Here is a 26,091-nt window from a genome sequence, read left to right as displayed (position 1 = left end):
CCTAGTGCTAGACAGAGGTCAGCCTTTGTGACTCCTTTTGGCTTGTCTGAGTTCATAAAGATGCCCTTTGGGATGAAAAATGCCCAAGCAACTTTCCAGAGGCTGGTGGATCATATCCTAGCAGGAGCAGGAGGGTTTGCCCTTGCTTACCTGGATGATTTTGCCATCTATAGCCACTCCTGGCAAGAGCACTTTCAGCATGTCAGAGAGGTGCTGGGCAGGCTAAAAAAGGCAGAGTTGACCATTAAGCTGAGTAAATGTCAGGTGGGTATGGCAGAGGTTTCCTACGTGGGACATAGAGAGGGGAGTGGTAAGATCAGACCAGAACAAAAGGACTATGGCTAACCAAGTTCGCAGATGACTGCAAACTGGGAGCCATAATTGACTCTCCGGCTGACACGGACATTCTCCAAAAGGGCCTTACTGAGATGGACACCTGGTGTCAAAGTCATGGTCTCAAGCTAAATGCCAAAAAATGCATAGTCATCCCATTTGGGAAAAACAAAACACCCATGAATTACCACATAGGTGGCAGCCCCCTTAATACATAAGAGGTAATAAGAGATCTGGGGACCCAGGTAGATAGTAATCTCTCCTTTGACAATCATATTGCCAAAGTAGTTAGGAAATCCTTCTATGTAGCCCATCTAATTACTAAAGGGTTCACATCTAGAAATCAAAGAGGCTATAGTGCCCCTCTACTCATCACTCATCAGACCCATCATAGAGTACAATGGCATATTTGGGATGTACCTCACAAGACACTTCCAACAGCTGGAAAGACCACAAAAGTACCTCACCAAGAGTATTACTGGCTTCAAACATATGTCCTATGTAGCCCGATTGGAAAAACTCCAGCTGTACTCAGTCACATATCGCTTACTCAGAGGTGATCTCTGCCTGACTTACAAAGCCATGCCCAGCTCAGACTTAATGGACATGCTCCACCTAAAGAAATCCAAGTCACTGCGAGCCACTCGCTCTAGTGAGCTAAACCTCACCACAACAATAAATAGAACATGCTGGAGGGATAGATTCCTGTCACAGAGACTCCCCATGCTTTGGAACAAAATTCCTAACTACATTAGGCAGAGCCCCTCACTAACACTCTTCAAGAGAAACCTTGACGAGTGGATGGGTAACAGAAAATACACCCCTGGGATCACTTCATTGGCTCTTCTTGACAGAGGCTCAGTTAATTAATCAATGGGGCGGCAAAAGCTGACACACTCTGGCTAGGCTTATAAATGCCCTCGAGCAGATAGCCTAGTACCTACCTATGAACCTAAGAACTTGCCAAAGTGGAAGCCATTCCAGCATGGCCTGCACCTGTTACCAAAAAGCAGGTGAGGGCATTCTTAGGGACAGCAGGGTACTACATAAAGTTCATCCCCAGTTATAGTACCATAGCTGCTCCCCTCACAGACTGGACAAGGAAGAACAGGCCAGATAAGGTAGTGTGGTCCCCAGCATGTGAGCAGCATTCCAGAAGCTTAAAGAAGCTTTGTGCGGACCCCCTGTGTTAGCCAGTTCAGATTACAGCAAATAATTTGTTGTGCAGGTGAATGCTTTGAACCATGGGGTGGGGGAAGTACTTAGCCAGATTTCTTCAGAGGGAGAAGAGCACCCAGTGGTTTATCTCAGTCGCAGGCTCCAACCCTGTGAGGAATGGTATGCAGCTGTAGAAAAGGAATGTCTAGCCATACTGTGGGCACTGCAGAAACTTCAACCTTATCTGTATGGAAGAAAATTCACTGTAGTTACAGATCACAATCCCCTAACATGGTTACATTGAGCCAGCCAGCAAAATGCTAAGTTGCTAAGATTCAGCCTAGGGTTGCAAGCATATGATATGTCAATGCAGCACCGCAGTGGGGTTAGCAACACCAATGCAGATGGGCTCTCAAGACAGGGAATGGGGTAAGGTGTACCTCACAAGACATCTACAACAACTGCAAAGGCCACAGAAATACCTCACAAGGAGGATTACTGGCCTCAAACAGATGCCCTAAGCAGACCGTCTCAAAAAACTCCAGCTTTACTCCATAACATATCGCCTAATCAGAGGCAATCTCTGCCCAACATACAAAGCTATGTCAAACCCAGAGCTGTTGGACATGCTCCACTTAAAGAAATCCCAATCCCTCTGAGCTACACACTCTAGGGACCTAAACCTTGTCACCACAATAAACAGAACATGCTGGAGGGATAGATTCCTGTCCCAGAGACTTCCCATACTATGGAACAAACTACCTATCTATATCAAACAAAAGCTCTAGCACTCTTCGACAAAAATCTTGATGATTGGATAGGAAATAGGAAATTCACCCTGGGGATCACTTCTGTGGCTCTGCTCGAAAGGGGCACAGGAAAATAATTTTCTTGGGTGGCGAAAGACAGCATACCTTTTTGGCTAGGCTTGTATAGGCCCTAGGGCCAATAGCCTAGTACCTACCTATGAACCTATAGGCCTAACCCTCTCAAGCAATGTTTCTCAAGGGTCACTTGAAAAACTAGCTTGAGTTCTCCTGGAGGGAGGGGGGGGGGGGTATGTGAAGGCTGCCAACCTAGGTAGATAGAATTTTGTCATTGTAAAATGATATTAATGTAATTCACAGGCTTATTCACAAATGTAAGAAAACTGTGTTAAATGTTGAACTTCAAAAATTTAACCACGGTGCACTCTACTGGAGGAAGGCTGATAAGCATTGTATGACTGTTTGATCTCAGAGCTCGGAGACAAGCTATCTAGGCTACAAATTCCTTCTATTGTTTTGAGACCATAGTTAATTGCTAGATTTTACATATATAATGTCTTTTATTCTGTAATTTCCTGGCTAGGTGCAAGATCAAAGAAATGTTAAAACTGTTGAGTTTCTCTTAGCGTGGGGACCAGAGAAGAATGATGTAATCTAAAATGAGTCAGCAGTGATGTATTGTTTTAGACACTTTCTCACCGAGAGAGAATCAGTGAGCATTTTACATTTGTCTTCAGAACTGACCACTCACAAGCACTTGCTTTGCTCTGTCTGTCTGTAAGTAGGATCTTAGAATTTAGTTTCTCTAAAGAAATAGATAGAAAATAGTAAGTTTACGCTAGCTGTTTTCTATATTTATGTCAGACTATTTTACAGCATTATTTTAAGCATATTCCTGTGATCTCTGAACTCTGGACTAGCATTGTGCTGAATTGAGAAGATTTGTCTTGTGTTTTTATTATTTATTATGAAATATTTTTAAACCTTTCAACTGTGGCTGTTTCGCATAGAGATAATTTAAGCTCTAGAGTACTTGCATGTATTTAGTGTTACTGTACTAAGCCATTCCAATAGTCTTGCTGCTCAGTCACACTTACTATTTGGATATGAGTAATATTACACAGTGAAATTGGCCATCCTTTGGGAAGGGCGTTAGAGTAGCTGATAAGTAGGGGTCCTGGTAGCAGTGATTTCTACCTTATAGCCTGGAGAGAAGGGGGCATAGCTGGAGAACCTGTGCCAGCCTTCTCCAGGAGTATCTGTGTGTTTGTATATAACTCACATATGTGTCAGTTACTTGGGCAGGGACACAAAGCACTGGTTGGACAGAGAGAGTTCTATGAGGACTTAAAAACAACTGAGTGGACTTCGGCAACCCGAACCAAACTGTATAAACTAAACCAACGACTGTAGTGAAGAGTAGAATGACCACACTGGCAAATCTTTCTTTTTAGCTTTCTTCCACTTTAATATTTCGTGGACTTCTTCAGAAAAACCAGGACGCCTCCCTACATCCTGGTTTTATGTCCATAAAACAGGAAATGATGTAAAAAACGTAAACATAATGTCTTACATTCATATATAGAATTATTTCAATTATAAAACATTAAAACAAAAACATCATGTCATTGTTACAACATACAATTTCTTCAACCCACTAAATGATGCCTTAAAAAAGGCATAATTAAAATACATATTATTTATTATTTATTGTATTTGTTTTTTACTTTTTCTCTTTTTCTATTTGTATTTTGTAAATTTTTCTTAAAACTAACCCAGATTTCAAACATACCTACATTCCATCAATTGTATGTGTTTATTGTTACATACTGAATCCCACTAGCCAACCTTTAAATACTAGTGGCAACTAAAACTAAAACTAAATGTCACCCCATTATAACAATGCAAGGGGTTACTATCTAGCAAGAGCCCATGTAATGACAAAACGAAGTCTGCCAAATGGATTATCTTGTATTAGGGCATCTAACTGGATCTCACCTTAACCCCTTGTATAGATGATCTAAACTCCTGACTACCCCTTAAATGATCCACAAGGAATGTGACCACTGGAAGGGAAAAGTGGTATAATGTCCCAATGGTCTCAAAAAGACCATTTCTGTAAAACAAGACTGATCCCACCATCAGGATGAAATTACCAAAACATGAACTAATATTCCACCCCTAACGTGTCAAAAGTGAAAACGAAAATAAAATGAACATATACAATTGTTATATTCTATATTGCAGTGATTTCTACCTTATAGCCTGGAGAGAAGGGGGCATAGCTGGAGAACCTGTGCCAGCCTTCTCCAGGAGTATCTGTGTGTTTGTATATAACTCACATATGTGTCAGTTACTTGGGCAGGGACACAAAGCACTGGTTGGACAGAGAGAGTTCTATGAGGACTTGGCTTGGGACCCTTGTGAACGACCCCACCCTATTAGCTGTGCCAGTGGGGAGTCTTAATGGGTATGTGGAAAGAAAGGGAGAAACCAGCCCCAGACTGACTGTGATCTCTGTGTGCTCTTAAGGGAAATTGTACTTTACTGTGTGTGTACTTGCTATCCTTCCCAAAGTGGATGCTCCTCACTGGTGTTACTGGTGAGGATCGAGGCTCCTTGATTACTGGGTCAATACACAGGCATCACACTAAGGACAAGCACTAAAATGGAGACATGCACTGAAAGGGAGACATTGTCACAGGTAGCCATGCAAGAAAGGACAGGTACATACAGTAATGACAAGCACTGAAAGGGAGACAGTGTCACAGGTAGCCATGCAAGAAAGGACAGGTACGTACAGTAATGTCAAGCACTGAAAGGGAGACAGTGTCACAGGTAGCCATGCAAGAAAGGACAGGTATGGACAGTAATGACAAGCACTGAAAGGGAGACAGTGTCACAGGTAGCCATGCAAGAAAGGACAGATACATACAGTAATGACAAGCACTGAAAGGGAGACAGTTTCACAGGTAGCCATGCAAGAAAGGACAGGTATGTACAGTAATGACAAGCTCTGAAAGGGAGACAGTGTCACAGGTGGCCATGTAAGAAAGGACAGGTACATACGGTAATGACAACCACTGAAAGGGAGACAGTATCACAGGTAGCCATGCAAGAAAGCACAGGTACGTACAGTAATGTCAAGCACTGAAAGGGAGACAGTGTCACAGGTCGCCATGTAAGAAAGGACAGGTACGTACAGTAATGACAAGCACTGAAAGGGAGACAGTGTCACAGGTGGCCATGTAAGAAAGGATAGGTACATACAGTAATGTCAAGCACTGAAAGAGAGACATTATCACAGGCAGCCATGCAAGAAAGGACAAGTATGGACAGTAATGACAAGCACTGAAAGGGAGATAATGTCACAGGTAGCCATGCAAGAAAGGACAAGTACGGACAGTAATGACAAGCTCTGAAAGGGAGACAGTGTCACAGGTAGCCATGCAAGAAATAACAGGTACATACAGTAATGACAAGCACTGAAAGGGAGACAGTTTCACAGGTAGCCATGCAAGAAAGGACAGGTATGTACAGTAATGACAAGCACTGAAAGGGAGACATTGTCAGAGGTAGCCATGTAGGAAAGGACAGGTATGGACAGTAATGACAAGCTCTGAAAGTGAGACAGTGTCACGGGTAGCCATGCAAGAAAGGACAGGTACATACAGTAATGACAAACACTGAAATGAAGACAGTGTCACAGGTAGCCATGCAAGAAAGGACAGGTATGGACAGTAATAACAAGCAAAGAAAGGGAGACAGTGTCACAGGTAGCCATGCAAGAAAGGACAGGTATGTATAGTAATGACAAGCACTGAAAGGGAGACAGTGTCACGGGTAGCCATGCAAGCAAGGACAAGTACGGACAGTAATGACAAGCACTGAAAGGGAGACAGTGTCACAGGTAGCCATGCAAGAAAGGACAGGTACATACAGTAATGACAACCACTGAAAGGGAGACAGTGTCACAGGTCGCCATGTAAGGAAGGACAGGTACGTACAGTAATGACAAACACTGAAAGGGAGACAGTGTCACAGGTAGCCATGCAAGAAAGGACAGGTATGTACAGTAATGACAAGCAGTGAAAGGGAGACAAGTGTCACAGGTAGCCATGCTAGAAAAGACAAGTACGGACAGTAATGACAAGCACTGAAAGGAAGACATTGTCACAGGTAGCCATGCAAGAAAGGACAGGTATGTACAGTAATGACAAGCTCTGAAAGGGAGACAGTGTCACAGGTAGCCATGCAAGAAAGGATAGGTACCTACAGTAATGACAAGCTGTGAAAGGGAGACAGTGTCACAGGTAGCCATGCAAGAAAGGACAGGTATGGACAGTAATGACAAGCACTGAAAGGGAGACAGTGTCACAGGTAGCCATGCAAGAAAGGATAGGTACATACAGTAATGACAAGCACTGAAAGGGAGACAGTGTCACAGGTAGCCATGCAAGAAAGGACAGGTATGGACAGTAATGACAAGCACTGAAAGGGAGACAGTGTCACAGGTAGCCATGCAAGAAAGGATAGGTACATACAGTAATGACAAGCACTGAAAGGGAGACAGTGTCACAGGTAGCTATGCAATAAAGTACAGGTACATACGGTAATGACAAGCACTGAAAGGGAGACAGTGTCACAGGTAGCCATGCAAGAAAGGACAGATATGGACAGTAATGACAAGCACTGAAAGGGAAACAGTGTCACAGGTAGCTATGCCAGACGTCACAACAATAAGACCAGAAGTGGGAAGGAAGGGACATGAGACCAGGTGGGCAGGGCTTGGTGTAAAAGAGACAAAACCACATGTGTGTTTAATAGGAAGAGGACAGGACACATGGAAACGTATCATATATAGCAGAAAGAGTCAGTCAATACAGTTAATTGTCCCTTAACAGGTACGTGAGCGTGACTCAAATACCTTTCCCACTTTCTAACAGAGTGCAATGTTAAGAGAATACTGCTTTTCAACACTTGCTGTGCCCTGTAACTTTATCCTCTTCATACTCTTGTGCTTTCTGTCATGTTCAACCACTTACAATCATCATCTATACATTGAAACTTCTCTCTGTAGAAATTGCATATTATTGGTAGTATTTAAATTGTTTATCCCTAGCCCACACAGAAGAGGACTGAGGCATTTAACCAAATAAAGCTGAGTCCATAACATCCCTCTATTCTGTTGTACATCTGTTTTCTCCATCCATCCTTTTTATCTTTATGGTAAATGGCTACATTTAGCTCTCCCTTTGAATGGATAAATAAGAAATGGCATTACTGATGGTTTTATACATCATACCAGTGACAAGACAGAGCTTTTTTTTTTTTTGAGTGATTATGTGCAGAAGAAGTTTGTACTGCAGAATGTTGGTATGACAAGGTCTCACATTATTTTTTTTTTAATTCAAGGGATACTAGGAACATTTTGGTCCCAACAGGACTCCTTTAGTAGCTAAGGAAGTAAATATGCCCCTTAATATCACCCAAAGGGTACAGTGGCAGGAGACAAACGTGCAGCCTGTAAAGATTCCATTAAAAATATACGAGTGTGTATTTGTTTCTGTAAATCTACTCTTATAAATAAGCACATGACCCTTCTCCCACCCTGACCCAACTAACCCTCAAACTATCAGCAAGACTGCAAAGCAGGCTGCCCAAACAGCTCAGTGAAACCCATAACATCAAGTGTACTTAATAAAATGTTTACTACAAAAATGGTGATTCCTAGAAGTGGGCAAGCTACTGCACAAAGATTCAGACATACGGATGACATAGCCTTCTTGCTCACCTTTCGTAGCTATATATTCTTACATATTTACACCATTTCCACGTTCAGCCTAATCCTGACCAGAGTGTGATCAGACACTTCCTAGACCAACGAACATCTTCACATATTAAGCAGTTCATGCTTCCTGTTCCTGTCTTCTCTTTGCATCCTTTCCTGGTGAACAAACTATATGGTGCTCTTACCACAGTATCACACATTAGAGTAGGAACTCAATTTCTCTCCTCAACCTAAATTAAAGTACATTTAATGAGGAACCTGCTGTCCATGCAGATCATATGGCAAAATTATCCAGCTTCTTCAGTCATCATTAAAAATATCTGCACATATTTTAGTGCAAGATACCTAACATGTCTGTATTGTAAACAGAAGTACCTAATGCCACACCAAAAAGTCTACTTTCACGTGTCTCCATTTACTCAAACCCTGTTTTGTCAGCAGCATAATACATTGCCCTCACTTACCTTTTTTGAAAAAAAAAATAAAACAGTGGCCTGAAAATTTGCCACATTTGTGCATGTAGAGTTTGCAATAATTTCACCAAAACCCAAAGGTCATTCTCCCAGCACTCCTCTGACTTCACTGTAATATCTGAGATGGTGGCCCAAACCATGCATCGCAGTTGCATAAATCCTGTTTGACAGTTATCATGTTCAGCATCATAACAGAGACAACAAAGGTGCAGTTCCTGTGGTCATAACAGTGTTTTACAACATTAACTGCATATTATGCCCCATTCATACTCCCAGCTTCATAAAAACAGAGACAATTTCCAGTCTAGCTATAGTTAAGATTAACAGCCATAGATATACTACCTCGGTTTGCACATGCATACCCTCAGAATCTCTGAAAATATGCAATATAATTCTGACCTGTGAAATAATTTCAGACATCATGCTTGCTTGCAAGTTGACATAAGGTAGCATAATCAAGTTTTGTTCGTCAGGCTACAATTAGAACAAAAGCATTGTCAGACATTGCATAATTAGGAATGCAGCAGCTATCACATTCTACAGACAGGACTTTACTACTTCATAGGATCATAGGATCATAGCAGGTTACTAGGCTATCGACCCGAAGGTCATTTCAAGCCTAGCCATTTCATCCCAATGTAATACCATAGATACTCTAGTCAATACCCAGGATTGTATTTAATGACTGCCCATGTCCAGGAGGGGTTGTGGGCACTGTCCCCTGTTAAGAATTTACAGTGCCAAACCAAAACAGAAGACAAAAAAACATATGCAAGACCACACAGATTCCAACAAATCCAGCTCAAACAACTTGAAACGTAATATTAGCACCTTTGTTTTATTTTACAATAAAACTTTTTCAGATGAAGTAAACCAAACACACACTGTTTAAATACAATTATAAAAGGTCATGTGACAACTTTTTTTAAAATCATGTGATAGGTTTAAAATCATGTCGCATCCAAAAACTTTTAGAATCATGTTATCAGCTTTAAATCATGTGACAACCAAATCCCCTGAACAAACCATGCAGTAAGGCAACATATTCAGTAAGTTAAAAGCTGAAGTAAACAAAATTTAAAAGCTGAATATCTGAATATATAAACCTGTACACTTTCTTTTCCATACAATACTAAATAGTTTTATGTATCATTAAACAGTAAATGCTATACTGAGAAAATCTGTCTGATAAAAAAGGTAGCAGTATCACCTTTCTAAAGCTCATAGGTTTAAAAGACAGCTATTAGAAATCTGGTCATTAATTTCTGGCCAAGAACTTGCCTGTCACACGATTTTAAACTGATCACATGATTTTAAAAAAAAGTTTTCACATGACCTTTTAGAATTGTATTTAAACAGTATGCGTTTGGTTCACTTCATCTGAAGAAGTTTTATTATAAAATAAAACAAAAGTGCTAATATTACATTTCAAGTTATTTGAGCTGGATTTGTCAGAATCTCTGTAGCCTTGTTCGTGTTTTTTTTTAAGAATTTATGGTACCCCATCCACTCATCCAGGTTCCTTTTGAACAGTGTCACAGAGGTGCTCTGCTTCACATGAACTGACAGCCTATTCCAGAGACGTGGCAGTCACTGGGAGACAAATCTGTCCCTCCAGCACGTCCTATTCAAGTCGCAGGCCATATTTAGTTCCCTGGAATGGGTACCTCTAGTCCTGTTTGATTTATGGATGTGCAGCAAATTCATTTGGTTTGGGTTGGAGATTGCTCTGTAAGCCAGGTATAAGTCTCCCCTAAGAAGTCTATATGGTACTAAGTTTAATGACAGGGACTTTAGTCAGTCTGTGTAAGGCACGTGCTGGAGTCCCTTGATGTTCTTAGTTAGAAACCTCTGAGGTCTCTCCAGTTGCTGGAGGTGCTTTGTACGGTAAAGGCCGAAAATGATGTTATACTCAATTAAGGGCCTGATTAGTGATGAGTATAGAGGGGTTATAACCTCCTTTGCTATATAGGTGATTCCTTTGTTAATCAAGTGTGCTACGCAGAAAGCCTTTCTTACTACAGTAGACACATGGTGGTTAAAGTTAAAGTTGCAGTCTACTTGTGATCCCAGATCTCTTACCACTTTGTAGGTATTGTTAATTTGACAGTGTGAAGGGACATTGTTTTTACCAAAGGATTAATGATGCATTTCTTTGTATTCAGTTTGAGGCTGTGACTAAGACACCAGTTGTTGGTCTGCATAAGACCCTCCTGAAGTATACTGACATCATTTGGGGATTTGATAATTGCACCCAGTTTGCAGTCATCTGTCCGCAAACTTGGTCAGCCACAGCCCCTTAGTTTTGGCCTGAACTTCTGAGAAGTATATAAAAATGTTATTTATACTTGTAATATCATACACAGCAAAATAACTCTTTTTATTTCTCTTTTTAATGCTCTGTACCTTCTTATGTTAGCCGTTAGCCTCTTCAGCATGAACTCTGCTTATTTGGTGAACATTTAAACTGCATATTTCCAGCTGGAACCCTCAAGTTGCTATATAATATGCACAAGATTGTTCAGTTAGCCTTATCTAGAGGGATAAAGAAAAAAATACGCTCATAGCACAAATTTCCAGATATGCAGCTTTGAGAAGCTGCAACATTTGACGTTCACTCACTTCCTGCTCTATGGAGCTGTCGCAGAGATGCACAGCACTTTCTTTAATGTGAATGGCAGTAGTGTGGACTCTAAAAGCAGTCATATTCGAGGATGATTTTTTTCTTTTATTTCTTTGCATGAAATGTCATAAAAGTTTCTATTTGACTGTTTGATCAATGTAAGCGGCATCACTGAAATGATACCAAAAGGATCAAACATAAAGAAGAAAGACCTTTCTAGAATCATAAAAAGATAGCTCTCAAAAAACGGTACTCTTCTTGAAGCATTCAATGAGTATAATCTCTGACAGTTACAAGGAATTAATGTGTGTACATAATTTCTATTAAAAGTTATTATACACATTCAGTCTCTGGCAACTAAATTCACTTGATCCCTAGGGCATGAGCCAGGAGGCAGGCAATATAATAGACTGAGGGGACTCAAAGTCAGAGCATAAATACTTTTGCCCTACCTTACTTTCATGTGCCTTGAACTTTCATAGTGGTTTTGTCCTATAAAAGGTTAACTTAGAAAGTAATCTGAAACATAAAATGTGAGCTCTCTGTAAGCTGTCAGGTGGAGTTAACAGATGTCAGTTAAAACAGAGATACTTTCAACAGTGAGTCAGACTACTAGACAGGGATAGGCAAACCTTACAAGATTTGGCTGTGGCAAACTAGTTCTGAAGAAGCTAATGGCTGATAGAATCTTGATGAATGTTCATAACTCACAACCTCTTAATGCAAGAAATCTAGACAAAGCCTGGCAAAATGGAAGATAAAGGCCCCAAAATAGGGGCATATTGTAATAGGTTCATAGGTTCATACTAGGCTATCTGCCCAAGGGCATTTATAAGCCTAGCCCATAGTTATGTGGCTTTCGCCACCCCTTTAGTTTGAATAAAAACTATGCCTATTATTTTGCTGTGCCTCTGTCAAGCAGTGACACTGAGGTAATCCCTGAGGTATATCTGCGATCTCCCATCCATTGGTCAAGATTCCTCTTGAACAAGGCCATCGAGGTGCTCTGCCTCACATGTACCGGGATTTTGTTCCACAGCATAGGGAGTCTCTGGGTGATGAATCTGTCCCTCCAGCACGTTCTACTTATAACCGTGTCGAGGTTTAAGTCTCCCGCCCTTGTGGTTCTGAGGGATCTAGATTTTTTGAGGTGAAGCATATTCATCAAATCTGGGTTTGACATGGCCTTATATGTTAGGCACAGGTCACCTCTGAGCAAGCGGTATGAGACTGAATAGAGCTGGAGTTCTTTCAGTCGGGCAGCATAAGACATATTTTTGAGACCCTTTATCCTTTTGGTGAGGAACTTTTGGGGCCTTTCAAGCTGCAGCAGGTGTCGGGTCAGATACATTCCGAACGGGACATTGTACTCAATCATAGGTCTAATGAGTGATGAGTACAGGGGGACGATGACCTCCCTTGATCTAGATGTGAATCCCTTCATGATCAGGTGGGCAATATAGAAGGTTTTCCTAACTACTTTAGCAACATGAGTGTCAAGCGAAGGCTACTGTCAACCTGGGTCCCCAGATCCCTGATGACTTCTTCTGTGCTTAGTGGATTGCCACCTATATGGTAGCTAGGGGTAACCTTGTTTTTCCCGAAAGGTATGACTATGCATTTCTTGGCGTTTAACTTTAGGCCATGGCTCTGGCACCAGTTATCCGTTTCTGTGAGGCCCTTCTGAAGGATATCTGTGTCAGATGTGTTTTCGACTATGGCCCAGTTTGCAGTCATCTGCAAACTTTGTCAGCCATAACCCTCCTGTGTTTGCTTGTACTTCAGAAAAGTAGATGCCGAATAAGAGTGGACCCAGGACTGAGCCCTGTGGGACACCACTAGTGACAGGCTTTGAGTCTGACATGGCTCCAGCAACTCTGACCCTGTGGGTTCTGTCACTTAGCCAGTTTGCAACCCATCTTGTGATGTATGGGTTTACATTCAAGCTGATGAGTTTTTCGATGATACCTGAGTGGGGTATTGTGTCGAAGGCCTTTGCCAGGTCGAGGTAGGCTGTATGGACTGCCTTTCCCTCATCAATGGCCTTAGTGACTGTCTCAAAAAAGTCAACCAAGTTTAAGAGGCAGGATCTGCCTTTGACAAAGCCAAACTGGGTTGGATCCAAAGTCTGCAAGTTCCCTATGTCTTTATTTATGAGTTCCATTATGATCCTCTCCATGACTTTGCAGATAAGGCTTGTCAAGCTAATGGGGCGGTAATTTCCAGGGTCGGTGGAGGCACCACCCTTATGAAGTGGGACCACAATCACCGTGTGCCATTCCTTGGGCACGTATCCTGAGGTGAGGCTAAGATTAAACAGCTGCCCTAATTGTGGGTTTAATTCCTCGTTGAGTTCATGAAGCACACAGCCGGGGACACCATCCGGTCCCATGGATGCTGTGTTTTTTGCCTTAGTGAGAGCAGTTCTCACCTGGGCGTTGGAGATGTTTGGGGGCTACAATCCTCTGGTATAGATATCTCTCCTTTTGGGGGGGAGAAGTTGCACTGAACCTGTCAGCCAGTATGTTGGCAATGTGTAAAGGTTCAGTAATTTTCACATCATTTTGAACTAATTCTGAGCATATCTGGGAGTTTCCTCCTAGGTTTCTAACATAGCTAAAGAAGGCCTTATGATTGTCTTTTGAGTCCTTGGCGATTTTTCTCTCAAAATTTGCCTTGGATAATTTTATGAGAGCTCTTAGTTTTTTACTTATGATGATCAAAGGTGTCTTACCTTTCAAGGATTTTGCTCTATCTTGTAGTAGCTTCCTCCTTTTGTTGTAGAGCTTGCTTATGGCTGGGGTCCACCAGACTGGACGCTTGCCTTTGGTACAGAGAGTCTTAGTTTTGTTTGGGATAGCCTGATCCATGCAGTCCTGTAGGTGCTGGTAGAAGGCATTTGTAAGTGATTCAGCGGTTTGAGTAATGTTTACCACTGGTTCAGGGGCCTTAAAGGAGACCACACTAGTTTTTAGAAGTGTGAAGTTGGCTTTTGAGAAGTTTTTCACTGTGGTCTTTTTTGTTTCAGGTGGGGGCGGGATGAGGACCTCCAGCGAGATTAGTTTATGATCTGATCTCACCTGTGAGGGGTATACTTCCGGTGTTGAACATTTTGATCCCATGTTCGTGATGATGAGATCAAGTATGTTTTCTCCTCTTGTGGGGATGGTGACTAGTTGTTCCATGGCATTTGAGTTTATGAACTCCAGGAATCTTTGGGTTAGAGTGTTTGGGCTTGAGTAGTGTTCCCAGTCTATATTAGGGTAGTTGAAGTCACCTAGGATGATGGTGTTTGGAGATACATTTATCCCCTCCAATGTTTTCAGGAAGGCCATATGAGGTTCCCGAGTTTGAGAGGGTGGCCTGTAACATGCTACAAATTGCAGAGCAGTCTTGCCTATGGTTAATTGCACCTGGATGGTCTCCGATGCATCGTGCGTTGCCACCAACCTTGAGGTGTGGGTGTCCTTTATGAATATGGACACCCCCCTCCTTTCTTGGTGTTGTCCGGATTTTGGGGCCGGAACGCATGATATGAGGTGAAACCTGTTAGTGCTGGGGTGCTCTCAGGAGCCTTGAACCAGGTTTCTGTCACAGCACAGACACCGATGTTCTCCATATTGAGAAGGGCCTCGAGTGCGTGCATCTTGAGATTGAGACTTCTGGCGTTGAGCAGCATTACCCTTAGTATTTTTCTTTTTGGTGTTCTAGGGTGGTAGGTTTAGAATTTGAGCCTTGCCTAAAAAGGCACTATGGGGTGGCAAGAGCCTTTGCCAATATCCGGAAGCCCAGGGTGACAGGTGCAAGCCGTCCCTTGCGAAGCAGCGTGGCTTGTCCAGCATGTCATCCCAGGCAGACAGACATTGGATCCCTTTGAATGACACCAGAATTTAAGCCAATTATTAAAGCTGATCATCTTATCACTGTATTGTGGCATCATTCTAGGTGAAGGTAGGATACTGCTCAAGGTCAGGGTCATACCTGCCTGGGCTACATAATCAGAGAGCTCCTCGATGTCCCTTTTCATGTAGTCCAAGGAGGTACGTCTCAGGTCGTTGACACCAGCATGGACAATGACTGAGTCGTACTTGTACCTGCTGTTGAGAGACCTGAATGCTTGCGTTATGTGGCGGATTCTAGCGCCCGACAGGCAGCTTACTGTGACCTTCTCCTTACTCAGTCTGGTGAGCGGGACATCAGTGTGTCTGACTATGGAGTCACCAATGACAAGTGTGTCTGGCATTGTGTTTGGCCTTAAGGGCTGTGACTGTTTGACACTCTGACCGTGTGGTCTATGTGTTGCATGTGTTGGGTCCTGAGGTGGTAGTTGTTTGGGTGTCTGCTTTGGTGGCCTCTGCTGTTTTGGTAGATTTTTGATCAGAGCCTCCGAGTATGTCTTTGTGTGATTATGTGTATGATTTGAAGTTGTGATGGTACTATGTGTGACTGGGCATGTATTGTGTGTGGTTTCCTTCTCCTCCTGTCTGGTCTTGCCAGTCCTATGTTGAGAGAGCTCAGCCTCCAATTTGGTCGTATAGTTGCATCTCTCGCATGTATTTGTGTTTTGTGGGAGAAGGAGAGGATTGTCTGTGTACATGAGGCAATTGTAACATTGCCTCAATATTCCCAGGTTCACCAGTTGAGCAGGAGAGGACACTAGCAACTGATCCCTCGACATACTAGAAGTAGTAGATAAAAAGACTTTCAAAGGACTCCGGGGGAAGTGGGTTTTAGGCTGGTGGGGTTTATAATATTGCTCTTATAAACTTAGAAAGTTGCTAAAGTAACAGGGCTTGTTTTAACATATATTTTCTGAAGAATCTGAAGTCTGAAACTCAAACGTTTGTCATTATTTAATGACTTCAGTCCTCATATCATCCCAGTGATTTGCCAGAAAATCACAAATTTTATGAGGAATAGACTAAAATATGAGCCAAAAATCTGGACATTCTACAAAAATCTGGACAGTTGAGACAGTGTTACCTGAACTTAATTGTCTTATCAAAGCAGTCTCAAAAGTGTAGGAACTGTTCATTTTCTTACTTGTTTGCCTTCAAGTCTCTCAATTGTTTTGTTTTCTTTAGATATGCTCCTTCTTCACTGAACTGGGAACATTCTTCAAGCAAGAAGACAGACTTTCATAAGAGCAGCTTTGTTGTAGAGAAGACAGAGGCCATATTGTTCTGTTTACTTTGAGAATGAATTAACACAATCCTGTGTAACTAATTACTTCCCACACAAAAATACACACCAAGAAATATGATTTGCTGTGTAACCTGGAAAGCTATACTCATCTGAGCAAGACAGTTTTCTCAGGAGTCAAATAAGGTGTAGTCATGCACAACTCATTTTGAAGAAGGTGTAGTCATGCACAACTCATTTTGAAGAAGGTGTAGTCATGCACAACTCATTTTGACCATTTATCAGAAAATGTTGATAAGAAGATGGTAATGTATTCTCATTCCCTGGCAGTGTCCATGTCTACTTCTATCATCAACAAGCAGCGAACCTCCACAGTAAAACACTTTTGCATTCAATCTCTAATGTTTGTTTGCATCCATTGTTAATTTATAGGTCTTTTCATCGATTTAAAGTTCATTTCTCGTGTTCAGTGTAGCTCACCATTTCTGTCTCTCCATTCTAGCTTTGATTTGGCAGCCAAACACACCTCTGCTTCTAAATATATTACGTAAATACAGCTGTGCAGTTGCAGCAGAGGCTTCCAGCTATCAGTCATCTCAAAAGGCAGTGTCTCTGCTAGTTTTCTTTATTGTCAGAAGTACCGTAGACACTGGCTTTATCAGAAGTACCATAGACACTGGCTTTATCAGTATAGTGTTGCCTGCACATTTCCCTTGTAGGACGATCAGGAGAGAATGTGGATGAACTGTTATGGACCTTCACAGCTACAGGGGAGTGCTTTACAACCATATGAACAGTGGGCGCAGCACTAATTCAGGAAGTCAGTGATCTTCAGGGGTATATCAAAGCACTGCTGCAGGTAACAAAGTCAGTGGTTGACCTTGCTGTCAACTGATTCTGTGAGGATAACCCATTTTGGGGGAAATATTTCTTATTTTCCTATTTTTGGATTGCTGCTGCTGCAGCTGTTCAAGTGTTGACCTGCTGTACACATTAACAGTGCTCGTTTATCTAAAAATTGTGATTAGTGCAAACACTCCATGTCCACATCCACTGCCTACCTGCCACTCCCTACCCTTGTTATTTTAGAGCAAATAATGGAGTCCCTGTTTGCCAGGCTCCATTACTTCACATTAAATGGAGGCATTCTTGTTTTTGATGGCATACATTGCTCCTTCTTATAGGTTCATAGGTTCATACTAGGATATCTGCCCTAGGGCATTTATAAGCCTAGCCAGAATGTGTTTGGCTTTCGCCACCCATTTTAAATTTATTTTGCTATGCCCTTTTTCGAGGTTAGTATACTGTGCCTCTGTCTAACAGTGACACAGAAGTGATACCCGGGGTAAACCTACGATCTCCCATCCACTCATCAAGATTCCTCTTGAAGAGAGTCAATGAGGGACTCTGCCTAACCTGGACTGGGATTTTATTCCAGAGTGAAGGGAGCCTCTGGGTTATGAATCTGTCCCTCCAGCATGTCCTATTTATTTCAGCGCTGAGGTTCAAGTCTCTCGAGTGCATAGCTCGATGGGATTTGGATTTTCTGAGGTGCAGCATGTCCATTAATTCCGGGTTGGACATGGCTTTATATGTCAGGCACAGATCACCTCTGAACAGGTGGTATGCCACTGAGTAGAGCTGGAGTTTCTTTAACCGGGCAGCATATGGCATCTGTTTGAGCCCTTTGATCCTCTTGGTGAGGTACTTTTGGGGTCTTTCCAGTTGCTGCAATTGTCTGGTAAGGTACATCCCAAAAGGGGAATTGTACTCAATTATGGGCCTGATGAGGGATGAGTAAAGAGGCACGATGACCTCCCCTGATCTAGATGTGAATCCCTTCATGATTAGGTGGGCTATATAAAATGTTTTTCTAACCACTTTGGCCACGTGGTTGTCAAATGAGAGATTGCTATCAACTTGGGTCCCCAGGTCCCTAATTACTTCTTCTGTACTTAATGGATTACCACCTATGTGGTAATTTGTGGGCACTTTGTTTTTGCCAAAGGGGATGACTATACACTTTTTGGCATTTAGCTTGAGGCCATGGCTCTGGCACCAGTTGTCTGTTTCTATGAGGCCCTTTTGGAGGATGCTTGTGTCGGCTGGAGAGTCGATTATGGTGCCCAGTTTGCAGTCATCTGCGAACTTGGTCAGCCACAGTCCTTCGTGTTGGCCTGTACCTCCGAGAAATATATACCAAACAAGAGAGGTCCCAGGACTGAGCCTTGTGGGACACCACTTGTAACTGGTTTGGAGTCTGACATGGCTCCAGCAATTCTAACCATGTGGGTTCTGTCCTTGAGCCAGTTTGCAATCCATCTAGTGACATAGGGGTTTATATTTAAGCTGGTGAGCTTATCTATAATGCCCGAGTGGGGTATTGTATCGAAGGCTTTTGCGAGGTCCAGGTAGGCTGTGTGGACCACCTTCCCCTCGTCAATGGCCTTGGTGACTGTTTCAAAGAAATCAACCAGGTTTAAGAGGCAGGATCTGCCCTTCACAAAGCCGAACTGGGTAGGATCCAGTGTTTGTAGGTCCCCAATATCTTTATTTATGAGGTCCATGATGATCCTTTCCATAGCTTTGCAGACCAAGCTAGTCAGGCTTATGGGGCGATAGTTTCCAGGATCCGTTGAGGCACCACCTTTATGGAGAGGGATCACTGTTGCTGTACGCCACTCTTTGGGCAAATATCCTGTAGTAAGGCTGAGATTGAACAGTAGTTTTATGTTTGGGTTTAGCTCTTCTTGGAGTTCATGTAGGACGCAGCCCGGGATACCATCTGGTCCCATTGATGCTGTGTTTTTTGCTTTGGAGAGGGCGTCTCTTACCTGAGCATCTGAGATGTCAGGGGGTAGCACTCTGCTGGGATAGATATTTGCCCTTTTGGTGGGGAGGGGGGGAGAAGTTTGCGCTGAACCTGTCAGCTAGGATGTTGGCAATGTCTGTGGGTTCGGTGTATTTTTTGTCATTTTGGACTAATTCTGAGCATATCTGGGAATTACCACCCAGGTTCCTAACATAACTAAAGAAAGCCTTGTGATTATCCTTAGTGTCCTGTGCAATTTTTCTCTCGAAGCTGGCCTTAGACAATTTTATGTGTGCCCGTAGTTTTTGCTAATACTGATCAGTGATGCCTTCCCTTTTTGGGATTTTGCTCTATCATTTAGTAGCTTCCTCCTTCTATTGTATAGTTTGTTTATGGCTGGGGTCCACCAGACAGGACGTCTGCCTTTGGAGGATTGGGTCTTGGTTTTATTTGGGATCGCATGATCCATGCATTCCTGAAGGTGTTCATAGAATACGTTTATAAAGGATTCTGCGGTCTGGGCAGTATTTTCCACAGGCCCGGGGGCTTTGAAGGATTCCACCTCAGTTTTGAGGGGTGTGAAATTTGCTTTAGAGAAGTTTTTCACTGTGGTTTTCTGGGCAGGGGGTGGGGTCGGGATGTGAATATCCAGTGAGATTAGTTTATGGTCTGATCTTACCAGTGAGGGATACACTTCTGGTCTGGAGCATAGAGTCCCCATGTTGGTGATGATCAGGTCCAGTATGTTTTCCCCTCTTGTGGGAGTGGTAACAAGTTGTTCCATACCATTTGAGTTTATAAATTCTAGAAACCTTTGGGCTAGGGTGTTGGAGCTAGAGTAATGCTCCCAGTCTATGTTTGGGTAGTTGAAGTCGCCCAATATAATGGTGTTTGGAGAGACCTTCATAATTTCCAGTGATCTCAGAAAGGCCGAGTGGGGTTCCTGGGTTTGGGAGGGTGGTCTGTAGCAGGCTATAAACTGGAAGGCAGTTTTACCCACTGTTAGTTGCACATGGATAGTCTCTGATGCTTCGTGCTTTGCCACCAACCTGGAGGTGTGGGTATCTTTGATGAATATCGATACTCCCCCTCCTTTTGTGGTTCGGTCCAAGTTTTGGGGCCGAAAAGCATGGTATGAGGTATAACCTGGTAGTGCTGGGGTGCTCTCGGAAGCCCTGAACCAGGTTTCTGTTACTGCACAGATATCGATGTTCTCCATGCTAAGGAGAGTTTCGAGTGCGTGCATCTTGAGGTTTAGACTTCTGGCGTTGAGTAGCATTACTCTTAGTTTCTTATCCCTTGCGATACCTATGGAGGTGGGTTTGTCTTTTGAGCCTTGCCTAAAAAAGACACTATGGGGGTAGCAAGAGCCTTTGCCAATATCCGAAAGCCCAGGGGTGAGAGGTGCAAGCCGTCCCTAGCGAAGCATCGTGGCTTGTCGAGCATATCATCCCAAGCTGACAGGCATTGGATCCCCTTTGAATGACACCAGTACTTAAGCCAATTGTTGAAATTGATCATCTTGTCTTCATATTGTGGCATAATTCTTGGTGAGGGTAAGATGCTACTCAAGGTCAGGGTCATACCGGCCTGGGCTACATGCTCAGAGAGCTCCTTTATGTCTCTTTTTATGTAGTCCAGGGAGGTACGTCTCAGATCATTCACACCAGCATGGACAATGACTGAGTCATATTTGTACTTGCCTTGGAGTGACCTGAGTGCTTGTGTTATGTAACGGATCCTAGCGCCCGACAGGCTGCTCACCATGACCCTCTCCTTGTTCAGCCTTAGATCTCTGGTTCTGCTATTCCGATTTGACTGCCCTCAATTTACTTATCCAAGTCCCTAAAGTTACAAGTCTGAATAAAGGAACAGTTGTACTGCCCAGTGAACATTTACATGATGACATTCTTTGCATTCGAACTGGTTATTTATTAATTTTATTTACTTATCTTTTGTTATTGGGTTAGTCACACTAGGCTAGTGGCTTCTTTTCAGGGGAGACCCAAGGTGGTACTTATGCTATTAGTGGGAACACTCGTGGAATGTGTTTACCCTGAGGTGCAGTGTGGATTCAGAGTGTGAAGGTCCATAATTGAGATCGTCTTCTCACTAAGGCAGCTGCAAGAAAAGTGCCACGAGCAAAGGAAACCATTGTACATCGCCTTCATTGATCTAACTAGGGCATTCGACTTGGTTAGCAGGAAGGGTCTCTTCACCCTGCTGAAGAGGACTGGATGTCCCCCTAAACTCCTGATGATGATTACATCTTTCCATGAGGAAATGCAAGGCATCGTACAATATGATGGCTCCTCCTTAGACCTACTTCCAATCAGGAGAAGAGTGAAGCAAGGGTGTGTACTCACTCGAACACTCTTTGGCATATTTTTCTCTCTGCTACTGTCCCATGCCTTTAATGAGTCTGAAGACAGTGTATACCTTCACACAAGAAGCATTTGTAATCTCTTCAACCTCGCATGCCTCTGAGTAAAGATCAGGGAGCGAACAGTACTGATTAGAGAGATGCTGTTTGCAGATGATGCTGCCCTGACTGCTCACACTGAGGAAGCACTACAATGCCTCATAAGCTCCTTTGCTGGTGCTTGCAGAGGGTTTGGCCTCACAAGAAGAGCAACATCATGGGGCAGGATGTCAGTAGCACCCCCCCCCCGCATCTTCATCGGTAATCACACTTTAGAGGTAATGAAGAATTTCACTTACGTGGTCTGCACCATCACCAGCAACCTCCCTGGATGCCCAACTGAACACCTGGATTGGTAAGGCAGAAAGAGTAATGGCACCCCTAACAGCGAGGGTCTGGCACAACTCCAAACTGACCATCAACACTAAGATGAAGGTGTACCCAGCATGTGTGCTCAGCACGCTGCTCTGTGGTAGTGAAACATGGACCCTGTACTCCTGCCAAGAATGCAGACTCAGAGTGTATCATCTACGCTGCCTCAGAAGGACCCTGGGCATCACCTGGCAGGACAGCATTCCAAATAAGAGCATCCTAGAGCAGGCAGGAATGTTAAGCATGTTTGCTTGCTCTCCCAAAGGCGCTTGTGCTGGCTTGGTCATGTCAGCCATATGCAGGACTGTCAAATCCCCAAACAACTTCAGTATGGCAAGCTTAAGTCTGGCTCCAGACCCACAGAAAGGCCCGTACTGCACTTTAAAAATGTCTGCAAGCATGACATGAAGGCAGGCAACATCAGTCCAACAGGCTGGGAAGCTGCAGCCACAGACCGCATAACTTGGAGACTGGCCATCAAGACAGGTAGCCAGACAAATGAGAAGAGCTGTGGGAGGAGAAGCAAGAGCGTGACAGGAGAGGACAGCTTTGGTACCTACAAAACCGAGCATTGGCTACACCTGCACAAATTGTAACAGAGTCTGATCGTCAGAAATTGGACTTTTCAACCATCAACTGATTTCGTGACACAAACTTCATTGTCTCTCAAGACAGAGAAAGGCCATCATTAGGGGAAAGTTGGGCAGGGCATGGGGAATCTTCCACTACTGTTTTCAATAGGTATTGTGGGATCTTTTACATCCAGCTGAGCTATAACCAAATCAAACAGATGGGACTTCGGTTTAATGCCTCATCTGAAGGACAACACTCTCAGGACTCCCTTATACTGCACTGCAGTGTCAGCAATCAATCTACCTAGTGTGGGAATAGAACCCACAGCTTTCTGCACCAAAGGTGAGTGTGCTACCTGTTGCACCACTGACATTGTAGTCTTTTAAAATTTGATTTTGTAGAACTGATGATCAGAAAGCAAAACTCGTAGTTAAAACTGTAACAAAGTAAACATGTGTTATCCATTTTTGGCTCATTTGCAGGAATTGCTCAGACAGATCGGTTAACAAATGGGCAGCAGCAGTGCTTGTTCCCCTTTTGAACAGCAGAGCTATCCATTTTTCAGCAAATCTGTAAGGGAAACGTAATTTGATGAAAAGAATGAACAGTGCATTAATTTATGTCTTCATTCTTAACCAAGATGTTATTTTATGTTTGGATGTACATTCATGAAATGGCTGCACTGTTGAACTAATTAGCATTTCATAGGAGATTACTACGCAAACAGCCCTAGACCCTTTTCAAGCCTAGCCCATGATACAAGTTTCCTAATTATCAATGCCCACAGGCTGGAACGGCTTTGGTATAAATCTGCCTTGGGGCATCTACAAACTGCCTCCATCCATTGGTCCAAACTGCAATTGAATAGGCTCAGGGAAGACCTCTGTTTCACATGAATGGAAAGTTTTTTTCAGAGAAGCGGTAATCTCTGATACACATACTTGTCCCTCAAACATGTTTTGTTAATGTCACAGATGAGATTTCGATCCTTTGATCAGATAATTCTACTGCTGTTTACTTTGCAAATGTGAAGCAGATCCATCAAGTATGGACTGGAGAAGGCCTTCTAGGTTAGCCATAGATCACCTCAATTATTGTGTTGCTTTTGGACAACGATGAAAGGACCCCAACCTACAGGCTTCTATTCCATTAGGCCACATGGCCAACCTACTGCATTTTACTACACATCTTAATATTGTTTCAGAACTAATTAAAACACATGAAAGAAGAAATCTGACTGCAACTACAAACATTAACGAGAACACAAAACATCACTTAAGTTTTATATTTATCTTTTCTGCATTCTTTACTTTAGAAACATAAAAATCCAAAATGTGCTGAGATGTACCTTCCAACAGTCCATGACTTATTGAAAATTGTAGAATGTAGAAAATAAATACTTCATATAACAAGTTTTTCATGTTTCATTTATTTATTTTTTTGCATTAAACAGATGTGTTTGGTAAAATGGCAGGTAAGTTATCCGTGTTAGGTGGACATAACATGTTCTATGCAGAGGAATATCTACTCATCTGTTAAACATAATCACTAATAACATTTCATTTTTTGCATATCAAGCTCACTTATTACTTCTCACTTATTACTCTAACATATGCATCTTCCTCTGTTGCATGGTTCTCCAAGCTCCTTCCAATGTGACCCACCATATGAATTTCCCCAGGTTTTTGCATTGTCATTTCAGAGTTTGACCCCCCCAGGCCTGGAATGTGGTTGCCCCCTTTACGTGCAATGACTAGGTTTCCCCATGGAATGGTAGACATGCTTGGGAGATGCAACTTGTACTATCAAATGTAGGAGCATTGTTATAGCCCTAAACCTTTCCCTACCTGATGGCATCATCTGAAGGATGGATTCACAATGAGGTGTGACCTATTGGGAGATGCACCTCCCTGAGCCTTATGACAGATAAGCTTTCCATGACCAGCCAGAATCCAACCTGGATACCACCTCAACCCTGGCATTTGAGCAATACACTCACCATTCTATTATTCTGCTCTCTCCAAGGATATGCACCCCCCCCCCCTTATCTGCATTGTCGTATGTTCAAGCTGCTAGATGAACTTTGGGCACCTTGCCCACAGTCAGGGCTTTATTCTCCTCTGTGCCACCAGCAAGGCTAAATGTATTTTCATTATAAATGACATTTTGTCTCTGTTGTAATCCAGAACATCAGGGTAAACATACACAGTACAGATGATCAGTCACTGTGTTTTTGAATTACTCAGGAAAATGATCAGAAATTTTACTACGTACCTACTGTCTCGGTGTGGGAGTGTTTTGCAACTATGTGTTTTAGGGAAGAGGGTTTGTTATGGTTTGCAACAAGCATGATGATCTTACAAATGGCACATTTTCAATTAGTTAGAGAAAATGCATTTACTGCTGCTGCAGAATCACCCTGGATTTTTAGTACTGTTAATGATGAGTGTAAATTCATAGCTCTAAGGAGTACGACCAGTGTTACACTCCTCAAAGGAGTACTGCCATCATTACACATCTTAAAGGAGTAGTGTCGACATTACGCACCTCAAAGGAGTAGTGTCGACATTACGCACCACAAAGGAGTAGTGTCGACATTACGCACCTCAAAGGAGTAGTGCCGATATTAAGTATCTCAAAGGAGTACTGTCGACATTATGCACCACAAAGGAGTAGTGTCGGCATTACGCACCTCAAAGGAGTAGTGTCGGCATTATGCACCACAAAGGAGTAGTGTCGGCATTACGCACCACAAAGGAGTAGTGCCGATATTAAGTATCTCAAAGGAGTACTGTCGACATTATGCACCACAAAGGAGTAGTGTCGGCATTACGCACCTCAAAGGAGTAGTGTCGGCATTACGCACCTCAAAGGAGTAGTGTCGGCATTACGCACCACAAAGGAGTAGTGTCGGCATTATGTACCACAAAGGAGTAGTGTCGACATTACGCACCTCAAAGGAGTAGTGTCGACATTCATCTCAAAGGAGTAGTGTTGACATTAAGTATCTCAAAGGAGTAGTGTCGACATTACGCACCACAAAGGAGTAGTGTTGGCATTAAGCACCACAAAGGAGTAGTGTCGACATTATGCACCTCAAAGGAGTAGTGTCAACATTAAGTATCTCAAAGGAGTAGTGTCAACATTACGCACTACAAAGGAGCAGTGTCGGCATTACACACCTGAAAGAGTAGTGTCAGCATTACGCACCTCAAAGGAGTAAGGTCGGCATTACGCACCACAAAGGAGTAGTATTGGCATTACGCACATCAAAGGAGTAGTGTCGACATTATGCACTTCAAAGGAGTAGTGTTGGCATTACGCACCACAAAGGAGTAGTTTCAGCATTACTCACCTCAAAGGAGTAGTGTCGGCATTACGCACCACAAAGCAGTGTTGACATTACGCACTACAAAGGAGTAGTTTTAGCATTATGCACCTCAAAGGAGTAGTGTCGACATTACGTATCTCAAAGCAGTAGTGTCGACATTACGCTCCACAAAGGAGTAATTTCAACATTACGCACCACAAAGGAGTAGTGTTGACATTACGCACCTCAAAGGAGTAGTGTCGACATTACGTACCACAAAGGAGTAGTTTTAGCATTATGTACCTCAAAGGAGTA

The 26,091-nt window shown here is 42.9% G+C and overlaps 1 protein-coding gene across 2 annotated transcripts in view; it reads right to left on the bottom strand.

Annotated features, from left to right (window-relative positions):
- LOC122811168 (gastrula zinc finger protein XlCGF26.1-like) overlaps nucleotides 1-26,091 on the bottom strand; it is a 300,270-nt gene that overhangs the window by 214,173 nt on the left and 60,006 nt on the right. The window lies entirely within an intron of this gene.

The sequence above is a fragment of the Protopterus annectens genome, chromosome 1.part1 (genome assembly GCF_019279795.1).
Source record: "Protopterus annectens isolate FY-2018-M chromosome 1.part1, PAN1.0, whole genome shotgun sequence".
Taxonomy (NCBI): Eukaryota; Metazoa; Chordata; order Ceratodontiformes; family Protopteridae; genus Protopterus; species Protopterus annectens.
Note: the sequence above shows the minus strand (reverse complement) of the source record. Positions and strands in the feature narration are given on the sequence as shown.